Consider the following 18541-nt stretch of genomic DNA (forward strand, 5'->3'; position numbering starts at 1 on the left):
AACTCCAGCTGCAAGGCCAGCCACATTCGTTCTCTGTCTTTATTTGTGAAACTCGGAGTCAACTCTCCTTTGTATAGTTGTGGATTTTTCTCCATAAAGGAGACCAATTTCTCTATCTGAGTTGGAGTAACTTTTTTACCCATAATGAAGATAACACGCAAGAAAATACAAACAACAGTGCACGCAAAGAAAATACACAGTGCACGGAATTAGTATTTTAAGAAAACACACGGTTGATAAAGCAACGTTGCCATATCATATTGCGGAAATAAATATTGCATAAATTCAACGATTGGTTAAATTCAAGCCACGCCCTTAGAACCAGAATCGTGGAATGTCTGATTCCCGGTGAGTGTTCGTGGTACGATTTAGGGATGACATGGAATCAAACTTTCCCAGGCTTCTCGTTCCAGGCGGGAATCTTCGTTCCATTCCCAGTAGTTCATGGTAGGGGTCCAGGAGATTTGAGATTGAGCGGCGTTCATCATAGAAATGCTGACAAATGAAGGAGCCCTTAAGCCTAAATTATGGGATACATCTGGACAGTGGGGATACAAAGCACTGTCAAGTATTTGTTCCTGGAAATGCTTTCAAAACTCTTGTTTAGCTCAGACGAAATTTAGATTACTTCGCTCAGTACAAAGAGAAACACCTAAAACATTTTGTAGTAAAAGCGAAAAGAACTTTGCGATCATTTGTAAATTTTTAATGGTAACGTGGTTTTGCTTTTTGATTTCCAACAAAAGCCACCAGAATGGTAAGTCTATTACTGTTCATTATTTTTGCAGTTATAATTTCTAACAGAATTATTAATTTAAAAAATGTTTAAACGTAAATAATTATTCACTTTTTTTTTTCTTCATGATATAATAGTGTTTAAATTTGTAATTACTACCATAAAAATATCGTTAAAAGATATTGAAACTGTGGCTAAGTCAATAAAAACAACTCAAGTAACTAAAGTTAAATTGTTGGGTAAAATTATTTTTCCTAATAATAAGGGGCGTTTAAGTAGAACAAAGATTTTGGAACTTTGGATTTCAATTAAAAATCCCTAGTAATAAATTCAAGGAAAAGGTAAAGAAAGTTATTGATAATTTTAAATTATCCGAATTAATTCATATAGCCGATGTATTAAATATTTCAGGTGATGGTCAGATTGAGGACCTCGCGAAAAATATCGTCAGCTGTTTAACGGATTTTGATGTTCTTCGAAATTCGTTAATTATAGACGATGTTTTGGAAGACGGAAATTTTAATGACTTTTTCACTAGGAAGAAAATTGAAGCAGTTAATCAAGATTCACAAACAGATGATATTAATGTTAAAAAATAGATTCTCTATTAAAAATGTTACTCTACAATAGCAAAATGTAAATGAACCTAGATTACTGCTTCATTTTTTCGGATATTGAAACTGTTACTCCTCTTTTTAAAGGAGAAAAACATGAAAGCATTACTGTATGCAGCTTTTACATCTTCGCATTTCAAAAAGCATCATAAAGTTCTTAAGCATCATAAAGTTAAACAGCTTTTAACAGCAGCCAGGGGTCTGTTTAGAAGAAATTTGGGTCCGTTAACGGACCCTTCACAAAATATCCTTTCATAAAAACGGACCCTTTACAAAACATTATAACTTAAAATCGGACTCTTCACAAAATAATTTATATTTTAATCGGACCCTTCACAAATTTGTTTATCTTCATTATTGTTTTGTTAATCGAATAAACCCTTCCCAGGGCAGAAAACAAGAAAGATGGATGTAAACGAATTAAGTTTTGTCTTCGGCAGACGATTCTTCCATTATTCGTCCGAAATGAATATTCTGCGTTCAGCAGTACAGGCTAAATACCAAATATTTGTATGTTGCATCGCTAATTTAGTAACTCCATTTAATGTTTATTTTTTAAAATTTAATTTTTTTAATTATAATTTTACAGTGTTGAGCATAATCTTGTATGTCTTTACAATTTAAAAACTCCTTGAAAAAGTTTTTTTGCAATAACGGACCCTATTTTCACAAAAGCGGACCCTTGCTGAAAGAATGTGACTTAATGTTATTTCATATTCACAAATTACGAGTAATTTTTTTCACAATTTTACAAAAACGGACCTTTTGCAAAATGTCTGGACAGACCATTGGCAGCCCATAAGCCTGAAACTACTGGCAAAGTAGAGAGATTAGGACAAACAATAATAACGCATTTAAAATGTAAAATTAATGAAAATTCTTCCAGGATACCGTGGCCTAAATTATTAAAGAAAGTTGTTCAAGAATATAATTTAACTCATCACTCAGTTATGGAATTCCCTCCGTCATATTTATTTTCCATATGAAAATCCTTTAAAAGTGGATATTTATCCTCCACTTGAAGAAGCTAGGAAAATAGCTACTGAAAGCACAAAACGGTACCACGAGAAAAATAAAGTTTATTACGATTCTAGATTTGTGGATATAAACTTTTCACCAGGTGACACAGTCATGTATGAAGAGTTTAAATATCCTAACACTAAAAAACTCTCTCCAACTTTTAGTCGTCCTGATAGCATCATTCAAAAGACGTCTGGTGTAAATTTTGAAATAAATAAAAAGATCATACTAAAGGAAAGTCCCGCAGATCGTTAAGACACGGTTCCCAGCAGATCACCAAAGTCAAGCATCACTGCCTGCGGTAAGTGTGCGGGTGGGTGACCACTTGGATCAGTCTGCGTTGGGACCGAGGGTGTACGGTATTGGTCCTCGTTAAACTGTTCAACCGAAAAGTGCTCGACTTCGCGTGCTGGTCGTTGAATCATGAATAAAATTTATTAAATAAAAAATTTAAATATTAAAGAAAAAAAACAAATATATGATTTGTTTTGCATTATATAGATTTAATGATATGAAATTGTCATGTACATGGTTCGTTTGAACATGTTACCCCTTTTTTGACGGAAGGTCTGACCCCTCAAAATTTCTACAACGCCTGTGTTTACACATATTAAAAATAAATATGGGGCAAATTATGTTATGTTCTAACCAAAAACAAATCATATTTTTCATTGTTGTATATTTTGAGATAAGATCTTCCGTATCAATATTGCTGAGATACGGGATTGTTTTCCTCCTTTTGTAAACTACAACTTTGTATCCAGTAGCAAGCCCTTAAAACTACTAGAATCTTAAATTCTAGAGTAACGGCACATTTCTGTCCTTTTCTTATTTCTTTTTATTCACTTTGAAAAGATATGTGGATAATGAATTTCTGTATACGTGTTTTTAAGTTTATTATTTTTAATTTGTTTTCTTTATTAACTTTAAAAAAAAAAAAAAAAAGGAATCTTCACTTACAGCATTTTGGGGTGCTGCTGCACAGAACTTTTCACAAAAAAAAAGAAAAAAAATATGCTGAATAATATTAGAGACTCTAATTCTTTTTGTTATATGTTTATGTGTACATAAACTTTAATACATTACTTATACAAGATATTTTGATGTAAACATTACATACTGTTATACTTAATAGGTATGCATGTTTTCTTGTACATAGCTTTTACTTGACATTTGTTATTTTTGTTTTGCATGAATGTATTTTACTTGATAAGCTAATGTGTGTTTTCTTATAATTTCATTAAAAATTCTGATGGAAAGGGTTGCAAGTAGTTAACCATAATTTTTCCCATAAGTTCCAAAGTTAATATAAAATTAAATTTTTTTGGAGAGGGGGGATGTAATATAGAATGCCTCGTACGAGTCTTTCTATATTAAATGATAAGCTTAAAACAGATGTCTCCTATCAATTTTAATATATAAAAGTCGGTCTCTCACAAAGAGCTATGAAAAGTCAAGAGACCAGAAAAAAGATTATTTTCTGAAGTTAATCGGCAATAATTCATAGATGAAGTACGCATTAAGATAGTCCCGAAAATTCCACAGCGGCAGAATGGCGCCATCCTCTTAGCGAATCAAAATCTCAAAACTTTATTATTTGAATGATTATTCATTAAGATTAGAAAGATGTTTCATTAAGATTTATCCTTGCAACCACCTCCCTTTTCAGAACCCCCATTAAATATCGGGAAAAGCCAAAATTCGCGGCTTTTTCATATTTTCATGGCTAGATAAATCTGTGCCAAAACCCAACATCCCTGCTAGGGAAATCCCATCAATGTAAATATCCAACGAACACTGTTTTAAATAACTAAGGATCAATTAATAAAATGCCTATTTGAGTGAATTAGCCTAAGTCTCTTCACTTATCTAGCCTTTAAAGGCATATTATTACATATATCTTATATATATCAGGGGTCTGTTTAGAAGAGATTTGGGTCCGTTAACGAACCATTCACAAAATATTTTTTCATAAAAACGGACCCTTCACAAAATATTTTAACCTGAAAACGGACCCTTCACTGAACAATTTTTCTTTTAATCGGACCCTTCACAAAATTGTTTATCTTCATTANCGGACCCTTCACAAAATATTTTAACCTGAAAACGGACCCTTCACTGAATAATTTTTCTTTTAATCGGACCCTTCACAAGAGACGCACGATAGACATTTGCTTATTATTGTAAATGGTCGGGAAAAATTGACTGCTGAGTCTATTATAGTCATTTTCAAATCTACTGGCAATCGACGTATATTGCTCTAATATTTTGTTAATCATGTTTTTTTGCTTTAATTCTAAGGCTAAGTTTGCTCTCATTTCATTTATATTATGTACCTTAACCTCTTCGAAGTGAAAAAAATTTATAAATACCAAATGTAGTATTCTAAGAAAAATATTTCTATTTCTATGTGAAAAAATTACGAGTAATTTTTTCAAAATTTTACAAGAACAGCAGGACTTTTCACAAAATGTCTGGACCTTGGCGAACAAAGAGGCCAAGGTCTGGACAGTCCACTGTATTTACTCACAGAGTTTTCCTTAGAAATAAAAAAAGAGCGGGGTGCTTCCTCTGCCGACTAAAAAGCTAGGCCAACTAGGCTGAACTTGACCTAGCAGTCATAAATAACAGTTAAAAACTCACTAAACACTCATAAAAATAGAATATTATTCGCAAAAAAATACGTAATTTCATATTACGGCGGAGCCTTCGAAAAACACCCTTAGAGTCATATTTCAGATCTAAGAATAATTTTTTTCTGTTTTTGTTATCTTCTTATCAGTGTTTTTATAATGGCCCAGTATTTTTTAAAGATCGTTTCGAATGAATGTTATTCTTTTAAGGTCACTTTTTCTAAAAAAAAAAAAAATACAGCATTGTGAAAAAGGTAAATTGAGATTTTCAGTTTTATATTTTTCGTTTAAAAATTAAGAGCTATTTTTATTTTGGTTTCTGTCTAGCTTTTTCTTTTTTAAAAATTTTGACTCGTTTTTATTATGACTTATTCTTTTTTCTTCACTTTTTCTTGAAAATATAAAAATTGGAAAACTGGGACGTTTTAGCTTTAAAATTTTCTTTCAAAAATTAAGATAGATTTTTATTTGTTCTGTTTTGCTTTTATATATAATTTTTTTTTCTTCCATGAACGTTGAATGATAGCACGACATTTTTAAAATCGTTTCTGATAAACTGCATCTTTTTAACGTTTTATTAATACTTTTTTCCCCATAAAAATCTTGTTTTTAGTATTAAAGTTTTGCCTTAGGAACTAAGAGGATATTTTTTCTTTTTTGCAACTTAACTTTTGTTTTGCTGACAGCTCTTAGTTTTTTTTTTATTTATCTCAAATATTTCTAATTTCTTATCGATGGAATTATCTTCATAATCCTAAATATCTCTAATATAGTTTTTTTCTCTCTTTACCAATAATATAGCTAAGTTTTGATTATTTTTCAGTAATGAGTAAACTTTTTTATATATAAAAAATAATATATAAGAATGATTTATTTTTAAGAAAATACGTTGCTTTTCGCCAGGTCACTATTCGTTACATCTCTATCACAATCTTGATCTGTCTTATATATTCAAGCATACATGGAATATCCAATCAGAAACACTTGCATAATGGTAAAAAAAAATCGTAAAAACTACCATTTGCAATTGATATGTAATTTATTTTTAAATGTCCGAAAATAAACTTTACGACGGTCAAACACTGAGGACGCAAGTGGTGATAAAGAGGCATATAGGTGTAACGAGCGTTTGTTTATCTCTTAACTTTAACCGAAACTGTTTTAACCACCCCAATGAACTCTTCAGTTAACAGGATGACACCAACAGAATTCCCCCTCTCCTTTCAATTTCTTTTTCATTTGTTTTATGTAAATGTTTTACCTGTGTTAATTTTTGGTTTAAGTTTCAATTATATGTATTTTTTCTCTTTGTTGTAAACTATATTTAATATTATTATTTCTGTTTATTTTTTTTGTGCCGCGAAGAAAAAAACTTAGTCACCAAAGCGGGCACACTTAATTATTACTTTTTAAATCCACCAAATATATTTTAAATAAGTTCAGCAAATTATTTTTAAAAAAATATACTGTTGAAACTATATTTTTATTCTAACGCATGATTCTCATTTTACTTATTTTATTTCCATTCAGTATTTAACGAGATTTGCTAACCACTAAATAATTCGATTTAACCACGAATAATTTTGTCTTGAATTAAATTAAAGATAAAAGAATCGGACCTATATACTAATTAAGTTGTCGCACTTCGAGTTACTAAGAAATTGACTGTATATTTATAGTGTTTATAATTAATTGATGACTTAATCAATAAACAATTTGCTATACATTGAATTCAGTTTTTGCTCTGAAAAGAAAGACTATAAAATTTGCCCAGGCGTAAACACCAGGTGTTTACCTTACGCTTTATTTCTCTGTCTCTCTTATTAAACAGATGTTTGTAAAGCAATTGGTGATATAAAATTTATAATAAATTTTTCCCCTTACCGAACACACGTAACTCGTCAACCGGTTTCATGTTCCTCGTACGTGTCCGTGATTAATTACACAAGCCTGCGAAATTGAACTTTTTGAAAAATACAAGAGGAGTTATTGTTGATTTATATGTTATTTGATGTGCTGATTTCAAAAGTGACCTTCATTTTCCCCAATCACATCAGGATTTTTTTATAAAATCGATATTAATGTATTTACTAAAATCCTATTTGGAAAGGAATTCTCTCAAACAATTTTGCATGTACTATCCGGTAACTGTTCTCTTCATTCATTTTGATCTATGTAAAATTTAATCTTGTGAAAGAAAATTGATTTTTGAGCTATCAGCTAATTTTTTATAGGTTAAAATAAATAAAAAATACTGTTACTAGACTGCAGAATTCACCTCTGGTCAAGAGAAAAACAATAACTTCCTTGAGTTCAAACTTTTTACAAAAGTTTCTAGAAGAAAATCCCCAACATACCAATTTAATTTGTTTTTATTGAGATAACTTAAGTAAAATTGACGATTAACCAAGAATAACAAATATTGTGAATGTGTAGATGAAAGTTTGAAACAAAAAACAAAACAAGCAAAAAACAAAAGAGAAAAGTTTCTATTTAAGTATATGCTCGTTTTCCTCTGAAACTTATTTTTGATGATCTTCTTTTATGCTTAATCTCAGGTTTATTCCGAGNTGGATGCTCATTACGTGCTCTTGCGCGCCGAAGCCTAACGTATTAGCTTTTTATATAATATAGATTAGCCATATGATGCTCACTACGTGCTCTTGCGTGCCGAAGCCTATCAATTAAAAATGAAAACTGTTGCCAACGCGAGAAAAGAAATATCATCGGTTTTATTGATACATACGTATTAGCGTTTTATATAATATAGATAGATTATGCACTAAAAATATCATTCTATAATTATTAGCATTAAAATTATTATGAAATACAGCATTAAACAGTGGCGTCTTTTTTTTTTTTTTTTNTTTTTTTTTTTTTTTTTTTTTTTTTTTTTTTTTTTTTTTTTTTTTGCGTCAAAGGTAAAATTTTCCATGTACGGCCCACTTCTAATTTTTCAAATTTGAATTTATTTGCAGTTATTTGAATCGAAGAAAAACAGTTATTCATCTTCAAAGTTAATTTACAAATGTTTTAGCATATGAATGAAAATTGGATTTCATTCATGTTCTTTTTTTTGGATTTTATAATTTAGAAGAAATATAATTCAGCCAATTCAACAGATTGTTTTTTTTTTTTTTTTTTTTTTTTTTTTTAAATTGAAATATATTTTTGCTTGTAATTAGAGCGTTAGAAAATAAATATATATAAAAAGAACACCAGTGTACCATCTGCGTCAAAAGGGTTTAGAGCAGCGGTTCCCAATATTTTTTAGCTACGTACCCTAAATGATCGACCTTCTAATTGCGGAACCCCCTATTTAGTAATCAGGGGTCTGTCCAGACATTGTGTGAAAGGTCCTGTTTTTGTAAAATTGTGAAAAAATTACTCGTAATTTGTGAATATAACGTTGAGTCACATTCTTTCAACCAGGGTCCTGCTTTTATGAATTTGAGCGAATAGGGTCCTGTGATTGGAAAAAACTTTTTCAATGAGTTTTTAAATTGTAAATAGGTACAATATTATGCTCAGCACTGTAAAATTATAATAAAAAAATTAAATTTTCAAAAATAAACAGCAATTGCTGCTTCTAAATTAGAGATGCAACATACAAATATTTGGTATTTAGCCTATACTGCTGAACGCAGAATATTCACTTCGGACGAATAATGGAAGAAAGTCTGCCGAAGACATAACTTAATTCGTTTACATCCATCTTTCTTTTTTTTTCTCCCTGGGGAGGGTTTATTCGATTAACAAAACAATAATGAAGATAAACAAATTTGTGAAGGGTCCGATTAAAAGAAAATTCATTTTGTGAAGGGTCCGTTTTTATGAAAAGATATTTTGTGAAGGGTCCGAAAATTTCTTCTAAACAGACCCCTGGTAATGTTCGATTTTTTTTATAGATTTATTAATAATAGTATTAAAATTATTGTGCGGCTTTGAGGAGAACTCCTCCAGACCAAAAGTCTGGGACTGTCTGCTGCTTGGCATACAAAGATTAAATAGATAATATAGAGATGATCCTTGATAGTCAAGGTCTGCTGCTATGGTAACAAGCGAGAGCACATTTTTTATGGGGGTGTAATGGGGAATAAAGGTATCGATTGGTTTACTCAAGTTGTCCTATGCCAAGATCAAAACAAAACGTAACCATAGTACCCGCCAAGACGCGAGACTGATTTCTGGAGGAGTTCTCCTGAAAGCCGCACTCGAAAGGGGCAGTGGTGAGCTCAATATAGTTTGTCTAAAGTAAGAACTCCCCTTGCCATTCGTTTGAACCCTTGGCGGTGACTATGATAACGAGATATAATTATTTCAAGTCGGGTTGTGAGGTCATTGTGTAGGACAGGTTTCGGCTCTGGTAGGCAAGAAAAAGGGAATCTTTTTCTTCGGTCTACTGTGTTAAGAGAAGCTACCCTTCCTGAAATGCGCTATTCTTGTTTCCATATCAGCAGACGGCCTACAGACTTTGTGCCGGGGGGAGTTCTTACCCTAGACAAACTATAATTGCCTCGATTTATAACCTCACTGTATATGGATTGCACTTTTAGGGAGGTCTTTCTTCTCGTTGACATGTTAGGGGTGCAATTTGCGAAAATCATGTATTTGGGGGACCGGAAAGTAATGTCGTTTCCGTGCATCTGATATTTGTTATCAAGATTGTATTTATAATCAAAAATGTAGTTACCCTCGTTAGCAATAACCTTTCACTGACAAATAGAAAAAAATTAATTGGTTTTTAAGAGTAACGGATATTTAATGAGCCGAAACGACATTACTTTCCGGACCCCCTAATACTATCGTTGTGATAAGTTTCTACCTGACCGAGAAATATATCGAAATATAATATGCCAAGTTATACCGGGATTAAATTTGAGATGTTGCAGTCAGGATTAGATTTGCAACTAGAAAATAATGCGTTTCGCATATAATCGTGATTTAAATCATTTGATTTTTTTAAAAGAAATTACTGATTTAAATCAGCTGTGTTTTTTCTTTACAAAAAAAAAAAAAAAAAACTTAAACACGCATAATTTTCATAACATTTAATGTGAACGTACTTAGTAAAAAAAAATTATTAATTTAAGTTTAAAATATTTTCATATAATTAATAAATACATTTTTAAAGGTGTAAATTTTTTAAAAGTCTGATTTTAAGGGAGCTATTCTTTTACTACGAAATAATAAAACGCATATGCATTGAAATTATTTATTCTTCATTATTTCTTTAATTATTTATTATTATTTCTTTTTTCTCGTGATTATTTCTTTAAAAAGTGTATTGATTTAAATCAATAGTGATTTTTTTATACAAATAAATCAATAATTTAAGCAAATTTTAAAAAAATATTGATTTAAAAAAATTTAATTTAAACATATTTTTTTTTTCAATAGAATTAATAAATACATTCTTTAATGGGCGATATTTTAAATCTGATTTTATTAATGAGGATTTTTACTAAGAAATATCGAAAAGGATATGCTTGTAAATTATTATGTTTCAAAATAGAATAAGAGTGATATGAAGCTTTTAAATAGTAATTTTCCATTAAATACATTTAAAGTAATTTTCTGACTGAAAACATGTTTCAATTATACCCATTTAGTTTTTTGCGAATTGAAACGCAATGCTTTTATACCTTATTAAATATGAAGGTAACGTGTATCAAGGCTTGCTCAATCCGGAGTGAAGTAATTTTTTTTTCCAGTTATCTTTTCTTATCTAAACTAATTTACTCTTCATTAGGCATCTACTTCACAAATTGTCTCCCAATTTTCAATAATCATCAGCAAGTTTAGCTTGAAAAATATAACTAATTTTTCTTATCTCGGTAATTGGTGTGTAATAATCTATATATATATATTTCTCTTACACGGCAACAAAAAAAAAGCCTCATTACAACTCCCCGAATGGCAACGCTAGAAAATCGACCAATGATTGCAGCTGAAAATGTCACATGCCAAATCTAGCTCAACATATAGCGCTTTTAAAAACGGAAACTGAAACAACCAGCGAGAGCATTCTTACCAAATGTGATCTCTTCCGAAATTCACCCTATCAGCTGCGTCAATCTCACACTATTAAGCTAGGCAAAAGTGAGTAGTCTTTGTCGATAGATCTGTATTTTAGTATTTTGTCGAAAGCGCTTTTTTTCACGAATTTATATATTACGAATTTATTTGACAATTTTTGATTTATATCACGAATTTATTTGTTATATTATTGTTATTAGTTATTCATTGAAAAATGAGTCTCAGTCATGCTCTTACGCTTTAAGATTTTATACTATAGCACATTTCTAATAGGTTTAACGAATTACATGTCATTCATTTGAATTCAAATTTATTTTAATGACTTAGTATTTACTAAAAAGATGTAATTTTTTTTAAAAAAAGAAAGTTGTTATATGGATTTGAATGATTGTTTTGAATTCTTAGAATTTTGTACATTTGCAATTAGCGAGCGAAGCGAGCTTGGTTTTCGAAGCAAACCATATAAGAATGCGTCGCAATTTTCTAGGGTTGGCGAGCGTTAGCGAGCAGGGGGCGCAGCCCTCTAATATAATTATAATTTCCTCCATTTTTAATATTGGAGATGTAACATAATTCGCTATGAAAAGTTTCTTTCTTCGGTGGTGTAGCGTCTTAAGAATTTTTTTTTTAAAGAGTCAGGCAAAGTTAAATACTTGACATTTTTGATTTTGTTGAAATTTTCGGGGAATGTTTGTTAAATGTAAGACAGTTAGTTAGACATGTGTTTTTTGTTTGTCCAAATTTTTTCTCAAAGTTTCGGGATGTCAAAATTGACTATCCGAATTTTGAGAGAAACACATCTGTTTAAATACGGCAATGATTTTTGTGAAATGGATGACTCTGACCATCATTTTGTGTTCTATTGCTTCACAAATAATTGAAACATAAGTACTTACAGTGGACCTTAGAAAAATCATCAAATAAAGCTATTTTCTTAGATTTCGACCGTCAAAATCTGCTTGAGCTTAATAGTGAACTACAAAAAGATATATATTTCTGTAGAACAATTCGCTAGAACAATCTAAACTGTCGCTGTAGCATGACGTGCTGTGCTGATTTATATTCACCTTCTTTATACTTTAATATTTTCGATGTTAATAAATTCTAAAATAATGTAAATTGTAATGATTAGTCTCATGAACATTAACCAACCACCACAGAATTTGTACTAATGGGTAGTACCAAAAAAATCAAGATGTGTGTAAGAGTCGCGGTGGCTCTGGGGATAGAGTGCTCGTCTCCCTAAGTGGTGAATCCGAGGTCCGAATTCCCACGATGGCTAGTCTATTAGAATTTTATAACCGTCGTTGAACAGCCGACCCAATTTTGTTGGGTTTACGACTACTAATGTTCAACTCCGTATCCTTGTAATTTTTGACCAATCCAGAAGTCTAGGAAACTCCTGGATCAATACCCCCAGAGGTATGATTTGTTATGGGAACATGAAGGACTTTGTGACTCGACTGATTTAACGTGCATCAGTCACTATTTACTGCACGGGGAGTCTATGGCCGGAGGGGATCGACCCACAAAGTCTAGTACATGGGCCTAGTGCCCTACCAACCAGGCTATCCCGGCCTAGTCTATTAGAATTGTACTCTTGGCTCGCTCGCCGACCACAGTGCTAAAGTAAAATATCCTCAGTGGTTGCCTGATCATGGGTTAAAATCCCCCTGCCACCGGGCTTTCCATGGGAAGTTTTCGTAGTTTTCCTGCCCATGTTAGTTGATCTAAAAAGTCCGCCACGGAGACTAAATTTTCCCAATGCATGATGGAGTTTCCCCGTCATCTGGGTTGATTCAAAATTTCAATTTTACGGAGTTAAACATCGGTAGCAGTAGTAAACTGTTAACTAGGTCAATGCCTTGCATAAAGTAAAATTAAAAAAAGGAGAGAGAAATTCGTGAAATGTAAATATGGCGTTACCTTATAGTAGCGAAAAACTGAAATTTGCTGTAAAATAAGCCTTAGGTATTGCAGGGACAAAATCAACTCAAGCGATAGTTATAGCAATAGTTATTTATTCAACTTTTATATTATGAGGCTCTATACTTTGAGGCCCATACTTCAGTAATTAGAAACTGAAATAATTATGAAAAAGCTGTAATTTTTTTTAAATGTTTTTTAGGCTTAAAATGTATATCTGAATTTAACACCTTCCTGGGTAAACTTTAGTCTTTATTTAGAATTTACTAAAAGAGCAAAACTTACTCATTGCTTTTTAGACAAGTAATATATGTTTCTGGTGTATTTTTTTTTAATTATTATTTTTTTATTTGAAATATTACTTATAATCAGGTTTCACTATGAAAGTTTTAAAAAAAAGAAGCCGGAAATACTAACTTTAATTATACCAAAGACTTAATAAATTAAAAAATAGTCACCGAACGTCCAATAATCAAAATCAAAATGGGTTTGCCACACACAGGGATTGAATGATTTATGAGTTGGTTTCTATGGTTCTAACTTATTAAACGGGAAAACTTTTTAAACGGTGAAGGTTAAAAACGAAATTTTTTTTTGTAATCGTATAACAGAATCAACATATAATTAAATAAATATTTAATATTACTATTCATTTAAAAAAAATAACTAATACCTACTTTATTTTTTAATTTATAAAATGTCATTTACGCAGAGATGCACACATTTTTACAATTATTGATGAGACTTATGCGAGAAAAAATTGTGTAAAGTAGTTTGTTTTTTCTCACTGAACTATAACTGAAAATTGTCCAACTACTGTAAATATTTGAACATTTCCGGGGGCACATTTTCAACACTGCAAATGAATTTTCAAAAAGTTTCTAACCCTTTTCTGGCAACAGAAAGACTAGGAGGTTTAGCAATATCTTCTACAGTTTCACTCAATTCTTCTGTGTCATTATTTGTAACCGCGGTTTCCAACTGGCGGCCTGTGGGCCGCATCCGGCCCGCGAAGCCTTTTATTGTGGCCCGCGAACTAAAATATATTAGTTGTAATTTTTTTGCGGATAATTTTCGTAAAAAATCTTTATGGGTTTAAAATATTTCTCTCGTTAATAAAAACCTAATTTCTTCGTTTCTGTGAAATTTATCATACCAACGATGCAAAAAAATTTATTTCTCAGGTTTTGCATCCAACAAAATATTTATTCAAATACAAAAATAATCGTGTATGTTGCGCTTTTTTATTATTATTATTATTATTTTTTTTTTGTGAATATAATTTAGCCTGTGTGTATCAGAAATTTTCTCGAAGAAATTCTTAGATTTAACTTTTTGAAACCACTTTATTTGGACGAAAATATTTACACACACATTTATAAGATTTAAATTTAAAATGTAAATATCTATTCTCTGGGGATTGCATCAGACAAACCTCAATTTTGTCATTGAACATTTTGTGTGCTACTATGTAAGTTTTAATACCAACCTTTTCAAAGTTTTATATCTTAACAATTAGACATCTGTTGCACATTAATTGTTTAATACATAGGTTCACATTAAAGTTATTGTAGCCCGATTTTTTTAATATGCAATTAAATATTTTTAAAAATTTGCTTCTTACTTTAACTTGTAATTCAATACTTTTGTTTTGTACAACTTGGTAAAATTCTGGCAGAAATATTCAATGCGCCTTCAAACATAAAAGAGTCCTACATAAAATTTTGATAAAGTTGCGTCCCGCCATTTGATTTGCGTTTTTAATTGTGGCCCCCGGCCTCATGTTAGTTGGAAACCCCTGATTTGTAACGTCGCAAATATCCTCTAATGAAAGCACATGACAAGGCAAAATTTCGTCTTCAACTGATACATAATCTTCAAACGATGCAATTAAATTAAGTCCATTTTGGAGCGACTTCCAATCGTTATCAAAATTTTCGTTTTTTTCTTCATCTGACATTTCATATTCAGTTTCAAATTCATACTCTTCGGTTGTGTCTCCATCAGAGAATTCAGCTTTCTGAAAACAATTAGCAATTACAGATAGGGTTATTTATGCCCATGCCGATACAATAAACTCTATCGCTTCTAAAGCTTTGACTTTTTCAGCTCTCCTGTATTTTCAAATCCTTCCAGTATCCGTTTCTCAAGTCACAATTTATAATGCTGCTTAAACACCTTAATAACTCCCTGATCCATCAGTTGTAAAACAAAGGTAGAGTTTGCAGCAGAGTTGGCCGTCGATTACAGTAATCGATTACAACTGTAATTGATTACAGATAATTACAGCTATGTAATCAATTACTTGTAATCACGATTACAAGTAATCAAAATTTTTGATTACATCAGAGTAGATCGAAAATGTAATCGATTAATTACAGTAATCAATTACTTGTAATCATGATTACAAAGTTTGATTACAGCTGTAATCATGATTACATAGTCGATTACAGTAATCAATTACTTGTAATCATGATTCCAAGTAATTGCGATTACAAGTAATCACAGCGAAAACGATTGCGAGTAATTATGATTACAAGTAATCAAAATATATGATTACATGTAAATGTAATTGTGATTACTTGTAATCAAACTATACGATTACAAGCTATTACACTTGTAAATTAACAAAAGTTATTACAAGTAATTGATTACTGTAATTAATATTGTAATCATGATTACAGCTTGTAATCAAAATTTTTGAAAATTGTAATCATCTTTACAAGTAATTGGTTACTGTAATCAAAAAATGTAATCGACTAAATTTTTGACCAACTCTGGTTTGCAGGAGTCTGTTTAGAAGAAGAACGGACCCTTCGCAAAATATCCTATCATAAAAGCACACCCTTCACAAAATATTTTAACTTAAAAACGGACCCTTTACAAAATAATTTATCTTTTAATCGGACCCTTCACAAATTTGTTTATCTTCATTATTGTTTTATTAATCGAATGAACCCTTTCCAGAAAGGGGGGGGGGAGAAAGACAGATGTAAACGAACTAAATTTTGTCTTTGGCAGACACTTCTTCCTTTATTCGTCCGAAATGAATATTCTGCTTTCAGCAGTAATCTTCTGCTTTCTAATAATTCTGCTTTCAACTAAATACCAAATATTTATATGTTGCATCGCTAATTTAGTAGCTGCAATTGCTGTTTATTTTTTAAGATTTAATTTTTTTAATTATAATTTTACAGTTTTAAGAAGTCTTGTATATCTTTACAATTTAAAAATTCCTTGCAAAAGTTTTTTTACAATAACGGACCCTATTTGCACAAATTCGCAGAAGCGGACCCTGGTTGAAAGAATGCGACTTAGCCTTTATTTTATGTTCACAAATTACGAGTAATTTTTTCACAATTTTACAAAAACGGACCTTTCACGAAATGTCTGGACACACCCCTGGTTTGGTGGTGATGCATGAGTCATCAGGCTTCCCCCGATTTTCATTTGTTGTGGTGGACAGAATGTCCAAGCGATTCTCCACATTCTTATCAGTTTCATTGTTCCTCTCATGGTTGACATTCCTTTGCTCACACCTGTCCCTAATAAATCCCCTTCTTTTGTGAAATGAATGTGCAAAGGTCAGTGGTCTGTTAATTCAGGAACCTATTTTTGTGAGGGAAAGGTAAAACTAGATAAAAAAATTTATATAAAAATTTTTTTAAAAAAATGAAGGAAATTGGAAGTGAATGAAAGCTTCTTAAACAGGGAAAAAACTTCTTATAAAGGTAAATTTAACATTGTGGTATTTGGTTTTTTAAAAAAAATAACTTCTTACGCGGGAAAACTTTTTAAAAGGCAACTTCTTAAACGGGCTCTACTGTATATATCACAATAATTGACTCATTCTGTGTGAAACGGACCAATGTCTATTGCCGCCTTATCGCATATTCTTATGAAATGTTTTTTTTGTATAAGTACATGATGAGAAAAAAAAGTTTCTAATTTTTTGGACAAAAACGACGATTCTTGGGCTATTTTTAAATTTGACTCAATATAACAAAATGACATAAGTAAAGAATGTGACTCTTTGTTTTCGCCATCTTTTTTTTTTATGAACCAAGAGCCGTGGTTCATGGATATAGCTTTCGGCGGCTTCTAATGAGCTTAACCGAGTTCGAATCCCAGCGATGGATGGGCGATACGAATTCGACGGATCATGAGTTATAGAATCCTCTTGCCGTCGGGCTAACCGGGGGGTGTATTCGTGGTTTTCCTCTCCATGTAGTGCAAATGCAGGTTAGTTTCATCAAAAAGTCGTCCACGAAGGCCAAATTACTCCCTGTACTTGATCCAGGCGCCCCCTTGTCTTCTGGATTAGGTTCAGAATTACAAGGCTACGAAGTTGAGTATTAGTAACCGTAAACCTAAAATTGGGTTGGCTGTTCAACGACGGTTAAAAATTAAATTTATGAACCAAATTTAAAAAAAAAATCATGAGAGTAGAATTTAGATTAAATTTATTTATTTTTATATGATTATTTGACAAAGCAGTGCCTTTAAAAAATATTAGAATTAAAGGCTTCCCTTTACTGGATTGGGAGATATAGCACATGAAATTAAATTTAGCCGTCTTAAAAATTGCAAGAAACTCATTACATATCATGAAATACGCATGTATACGCACCTATCTATCAAAGTAAAGAGATTTTAACTGGAAAATTTTCCTGCTGCATGCTCTTGTTAATTATTTATTTTTTATACAGGGTGCCATGACCACAACCACCCTCTTAACTTTTAAACTGCTTTAGCTTTATTCATAAAAGTGGTGTCTAGATATAGAAAAGTGGCTACGCTCTCTAAGGTTAGAACACTCAAGTGCCTCCTTCATGAAAAACTGCGGAGTTAGAATTCATGTAACGAAAACTGTTTGGATCACCGAATAAATTACGTTCGATATTTAAATTTTTAATGGTATTTGTACATCAAAATCGAAGATTTATGATAAACAGTTTTTTCCCGTTCTATGACCATTTCGCTTCATCACAGTGCATAAAACCTTAAGGATTAATGTTTACAAGTTGTATTTTGGTACATCTTTGAAGATGTTCTACAACCTTAAATACCCTTTTTACAATACATTGTACTGTTTTCAAGATTGGTACTCTAACTCCGCTGTTTTCCAATAAATGGCGCAGTATGTGGTCTTGTCTTATAGAGCACATAGCCACTTTAATAAATCTAGACACTACTTTTGTAATTGTAAGAGAAGCCGTTTAGTATGTATTTAAAGGTTCGTTACAGATTTTATTTATATTAGTGTTATTGATATAATTGGTTTTATTAATGTTTTAATATCAGTGAATTCTAAATAAGTGTCGTACTAAAGTTGCTAGCATTTATCATTCATATATCAGGGGTTTCCAACTTACACGAAGTTGCGGGCCACAATTAAAAACACAAATCAAATGGCTGGCCTCAAATTTATCAAAATTTTATATAGGACTCTTTTATGTTTGAAGGAGCATTAAATATTACTGTCAGATTTTTACCAGATTGTACAAAACAAAAGTATTGAGTTACAAATTAAAATAAGAAGTTAATTTTTAAAAATATTTAATTGCATATTA

The 18541-nt window shown here is 31.3% G+C and overlaps 1 protein-coding gene across 4 annotated transcripts in view; it reads left to right on the forward strand.

Moving 5' to 3' along the window:
- The window catches only part of LOC139426613 (protein PF3D7_1417600-like), a 48297-nt gene that overhangs the window by 12147 nt on the left and 17609 nt on the right, over positions 1-18541 (forward strand). The window contains exon 1 of one of the 4 annotated variants that reach the window (XM_071185958.1): positions 472-757. The exons of the other annotated variants lie outside the window; for them this stretch is intronic. The gene's annotated coding sequence lies outside the window, so the exon portion shown is untranslated. Of the gene's footprint in view, positions 1-471; positions 758-18541 lie in introns of those variants that run through there. 4 annotated transcript variants of the gene reach the window in all.

This window comes from Parasteatoda tepidariorum, chromosome 9 (assembly GCF_043381705.1).
Source record: "Parasteatoda tepidariorum isolate YZ-2023 chromosome 9, CAS_Ptep_4.0, whole genome shotgun sequence".
NCBI classification, from domain to species: domain Eukaryota; kingdom Metazoa; phylum Arthropoda; class Arachnida; order Araneae; family Theridiidae; genus Parasteatoda; species Parasteatoda tepidariorum.